Here is a 6,000-nt window from a genome sequence, read left to right on the forward strand (position 1 = left end):
TTGTTTATTCTAGGAAGATAAAATCTCATACATAGTCAGAGCTCACCTCTACCTTTTAACTTTCAGTGAAATAATTCAATCACAGAATTTTTAAAAGTTTAATAATTATGGTTTATATTGAAAGACAATGGATGTACCTAGCATCTGTCATATGGGGTGAAGTAAATAAGAAAAGGAAAAACCGATATCGTATATTAACACATAGATATGTGAAATCTAGACAAATAGTACAGATGAGCCGATTTGCAGGGCAGGAAGAGACACAGATGAAGAGAATGGACATTTGGACATGGGGTGGGGGATGGAAGGGTAGGACAAACTGAATGCGTAGCACTAACATAAATACACTACCATGTGTAAAATAGAGAGGTCGTGAGAAGCTGCTTTAAGCACAGGGAGCTCGTCTCAGTGCTCTGTGATGACCTAGAGGAGTGAGATGAGGGGGAGGTGGGAAGGAGATCCAAGAGGAAGGGGATATATATATACACATATAGCTGATTCACTTCATTGTACAGCAGAAACGAATACAACATTATAAAGTGACTATACTCCAATGGTAAAAAAATATATATATTAAAAGGAGAAGTACAGCAAAAAGAGACAATAACTTCCTGCCTTACTCCACAAAAACCCAAAGGAATCTTTTAAAATATATATATTTAACTATTTATGATTTATCAGTGTTAAACATGGTGTGCTGACATCCTGTTACAATGAATGATGAAACAGCTCACTTCTCACTTTCCTCCATTTGCCTTCTGCCTTCCTTTTAACATAATTACATCACCATTTTTTGTTCCTATACTTGTTACCTTCAAATTAATGATTAAAAACCAGAGTTAGCTACTATAAAAGCTGTGAGATAGAAGACATTTATTTAGGGACATGGACCTAAATATTTAGGCTATGAAATTAATATGACAAATTTTATTAACATTTGTTTATCTTTAACATCCGGTTGAGCTAAATGCCTCTCCCTCTGTTCACCTCTCAAGGAAAACTTCAAATAGAATAAAAGCATTTTGATATAAAAATTGTAGTAGATGAGGAACCCTAGTAAAACTAAAATTGGCTAATCACTCTAGGGATAGGGAGAGGAACCTGGAGAAGGGCATGTCAACCCACTCTAGTATTCTTGCCTGGAAAGTCCCATGGACAGAGGAGCCTGGTGGGCTATAGTTCACAGGGTCACACGGAGTCAGACAAGACTGAAGCGACTTAGCATTGCATTCAGGGAGTGGAAATCTGAATTAAAATTGGCAAGATGAAGCTACAGAAGTAAACAGAAGGTTCAACATGGCAGGGACTGCTAGTTGACTGCTCTATTTCCAATTCGATGCCCATCTTGTTGGGTATCATGGTGTGTCCTGTCAAATAAAAATATTGCATTTGCAAGCCTAATAAATTAAAAACATAAGACTGTCAGTTAATTTTGTATTTCAGTTAAGCACCAAATAATTTCTTAGTATAAGAATGACCCAGGAACTATTTTATCTGGCGATCCTGAGAAGCATATTCAGAAGCCTTTGGGTGAAGCATCTACAGAAGTTCTTAAAAGGGAACTGACTTACCTAGCAGGCACACACTTCTCCTTTTCTCTTCCTCCTTCTCCCTGCCTGGAATTCTCATGTGCAGCTCCTGTTGGGTAGTCAGTAGGCCACATGAGGGTGAAACTGACCACTATGGACAGGATTGTGTGCGCGCGCGTGTGTGTGTGTTGTGTGTAGTCGCTAAATCGTGTCCAACTCTTTTGACACCCCATGGATTGTAGCCTGGCAAGCTCCTCTGTCCCTGGAATTCTCCAGGCAAGTGGAGTGGGTTCAGCATCAGCTTCAGCATCAGTCCTTCCAATGAATATTCAGGACTGATTTCCTTTACAATTGACTGTTTTGATCTCCTTGTTGGCCAAGGGACTCTCAGGAGTCCCTTCCCCCAAAGGCAAGGGTGTGATAAACTGCAGAGTTAGAGACTGAATTTTGAGTCTGGCTGAGGCTGTGCTGGAGTTTCCTCCTTTGCACACAGGTTAGTAAGTAGACTTGGTACCTGCATATTGAGGCACATGGCTGGGATGAACACAGATGGGGCCTTCAGAACAGCCCCTGGGTTGCTTAGCCAAATGGGCAAACAGCAAAGACCACAAGTTCCTTTTTAAAAGGTAGGCCCCAGGCCCTGCCCACATGTGCTTGTCACTCTGACAGGAAGTAAGGTCAGATCTGGGCTCAGAAGTGAATGAGAGGACAGGACAGTCATGAGCTCTGAACTTTAGCCTTGAAAACAGGTCTAGCCACCAGTTAAACTGGTCCAACAAATGTTCCCAACTCTGACCAAGCATCTCAGTCTCTCCTACGAGGAGAGACAAAAAAAGGAGTGAAGTGAGGGAGGAAAGAAGCCTGTGAGTTTCCCTCTTCTGAGATAAGGCAAAGAAGTGAGGAAAAGGTGAAAGAAATCCCTCCATCTTCAGCAGTTTTCCTTACCTGTGTCTTCTTTTCTTAGAAATAATTAGAAGCACGAAAATCTAAAAGTACCTCAATGTTCAATTCAGTCATAAGTAAACATTTTCTGAAATGTGAAATAGCAGTGAAGCATGTGTTGTTGTTCAGTCGTGTCCAACTCTTTGTGACCCCATGAACTGCAGCACGTCAGCCTCCTCCGTCCGCCACTATCTCCCAGAGTTTGTGGAGATTCATGCCCATTGAGTCAGTGATGGTATCTAATTATCTCATCCTCTGCTGCCCCCTTCTCCTTCTGCCTTCAATCTTTCCCAACATCAGGGTCTTTTCCAATGAATTGATTTTTTGCATCAGGTGACCAATGTACTGGAGCTTCAGCATCAGTCCTTCCAATGAATAGTCAGGGTTGATTCCCTCTAGGATTGACTGGTTTGATCTCCTTGCTGTCCAAGGGACTCTATAGAGCCTTCTCCAGCATCACAATTCAAAAGTGTTAATTCTTCAGCACTTAGCCTTTTTTATGGTTCGATTCTTACATCTGTGCATGACTACTGGAAAAACCATAGCTTTGACCACACGGACCTTTGTCAGCAAAGTCACGTCACTGCTTTTTAATGCTGTGTGCATGTGTGCTAAGTCACTTCAGTCATGTCTGACTCTGCAACCCGATGGACTGTAGCCCACCAGGCTCCTCTGTCCATGGGATTCTTCAGGCAAGAATACTGGAATGGGTTGCCATTTCCTCCTCCAGGGAATCTTCCCAACCTAGGGATTGAACCCACGTCTCTTATGTCTCCTGCACTGGAAGGTGGATTCTTTACCTTTAGCACCACCTGTGAAGCCCCAGTACACTGTCTAGGTTTGTCATTTTGCATTAAAGATCATGAATGTCTTATTGCAAAATTCAGCCTTATGTTGAAGCCTATTTGCTTCATAATAAATACATACTTGTGTCCACCCATAAATTGGGTGAATGGCCCCCAGGGCATTCTGGCTCCCATAGTCACATCACATATTATTGGGCTGGTGCAAGGATTGAATGAGTTAAAATATATAAAAGTATGTAAACAGTGCCTGGCATACAGAGAGCCTTAGTTATTATTATTAATTTAGGACAACAGAGGGTGAGATGGTTGGATGGCATCACCAACTCAATGGATGTGAGTTTGAGCAAACTCCAGGAGATGGTGAAGGACAGGGAAGCCTGGCATGCTACAGTCTATGGGGTTGCAGAGTCGGACATGAATGAGTGCTTGAACAGCAATCATCTCATTTGATTTTCACAGCACCCTGTGAAAAAGGTTAGGGTAGGCCATATTACCATCTTTGCAGATAAAGTGATTCAGTACCCTAGGCCTGTGATTCAAATTTCCCGATTTCTAATTCAAAACTCTTTCCACTCCCCCATGCATGGGTGGCTGCCTGATTTTCCTTATTCAAAAATTTAAAGATTGGGTGTGTTTTCTTGTTACTGAGAATTCCCAGAGGATGACAAGGTAGACATTTGGAATTCTCATACTCTACCAGGAAAAGAGATGCTTGGCTTAAATTAGATGCAGCATTTGGCTTTACAGTTTCCTGGGTAAATCAATACGGGTATTATACAACTGATAAACATTTGTTTTCTGTCTGCACACAAAATATTTCACATGCTTATGGTTTAGTTCCTCATGAGTTAAGCCATTGAAGGAGAAGGGGAAGGTAAAGCGATGTCATTCCCAGTCCCCTCACTGAACGAGCCTGACTTAGCTCATTTGGCTGGATATCACCATGCCCCTCCTCTTCTTAAGCACATATTTTAGCTTTATATAGATGAAATGTCTATAATGTGTGTAAAATGTGCAGATAATAGATATCTGCATGTGTACATGCTAAAATGTGTATATAACAGATATCTACATGTGTGCATGTATGTATACTCACACAAGATGATGAGGACCATGCTCTGCACATGCTCTGTAACCTACTGGTATTGCTTAACATGCTTAATATCAAGAGCATTTTTCTATGTCCTGGGAATCTGGCAAAAATAGTTCTTGTCACTTGTTAAGGAAACTTAACAAATTACATCTGATATAACAATGGCCTGCACGATGGCCTTTCTTCTTTGTTATTAGTAGAACTCCAAATTCCTTTGGGAGGGCAACATGTCCAGCTAAAACCCTTGATTTCCCAGGGCAACATAGATGTGCAAGTCATAGATTTGCAGTCCACTGTAAAGCCTGTATACCAACTCTTAAACAAGTAAGGGAGTTATTTGTTACACAAAATAAGAAGCCTAGAGGCACACAAGACTTGTATGATCCCTTCACACTGCCTTCTAGGACCCAGGCTGTTTTCAGACTTCTACTTTGCCATTTTTAGTGTGGAGTTTTAGACCTAGTACTTGTTACCTCGTCACAAGATGGCTGCCCCGTAGTTTAAAACATATCTGTGTCCCAGGCAAAAAAGAAGAAAACAGCAAAGAGCAAAAGGTGTGTGTCAGTTGAAACTGCTTCTGATTACAGTGGTTTTCTAGACTCCCACCTATCAACTTCCACTTACATCTCACTGATCAGAACTGTGTCACGTGGCTGCCTGAAACCACAAAGGAAGCTGGGTGTGGCCAGTTTTGTTCTTCAGGGAGTAGGTGCTGAGACAGTGAGGAGTGAGAATGGTTTAAACACCTGTGAAAAAAGCAGGAAGCCCAGTTGGGCAGGGGGAGTCAGCATGCCCTGATGCAAATCTGAGTGTCTGCCAGCTCAGTGACAGCAAGAGCTGCCCACTAGGGGAATCCTGTGTTGGGTGGAAATGGCTAAGCTTTGTATTCTCATCCTGCTAGAAATTGGCTGGGGGCTGAGGAGAGCAGGAGGAGAGCAGGATCTCAGCTTGAAAGTTGCCAGGAGGTAACTGGCAACTTTGACATGGGTAGCCAATCCTTTCCAGAAACAAGGGGATTTGAGTGGTTCATCCCCATGTGTGACAACCTGGGAAATGGAGGTTTTTAGCTGAACATGTTGCCCTCCCAAAGAAATTTGGAGTTTTGTTAATAAGGAAGAAGAAAGGATATTGCCCAGCTTCTTGGGCACCAGGAACCAGTTTCATGGGAGACAATTTTTCCACGGGCCAGAGGTTGGGTGGGGGGATGGTTGGGGGATGATTCGAGCTCATTACGTTTATTGTATACTTTATTTCTATTATTTTTATGTCAGCTCCACCTCAGATCATCAAGCATTAGATGCCAGAGTTTGGGGACCCCTGGATAGGCCTTGTTTTATTGCATAAACGTTGTTAAGTTTCCTTCTCCAGTGATAAGAACAATTTTACCAGATAAAGGGGACTCTGTTGAAAAAACTTCTATGACTAGTTGTGTCTTGTGGTGCAAGGGCGACAAGCAACAGAAATACCATCTGCATTAGCGAGCACCCTATAAGCCATCTTCGCATGGCGTCAAGCTGCCACTGGTTTGAAGGTGAAAGTGAAGTCGATCAGTCACGTCCAACTCTTTGGGACCCCATGGACTGATTTTCCAGGCAAGATTACTGGAGTGGGTTGCCATTTCCTTCTTCAG

Source organism: Cervus canadensis, chromosome 21, assembly GCF_019320065.1.
Source record: "Cervus canadensis isolate Bull #8, Minnesota chromosome 21, ASM1932006v1, whole genome shotgun sequence".
Classification (NCBI taxonomy): Eukaryota; Metazoa; Chordata; class Mammalia; order Artiodactyla; family Cervidae; genus Cervus; species Cervus canadensis.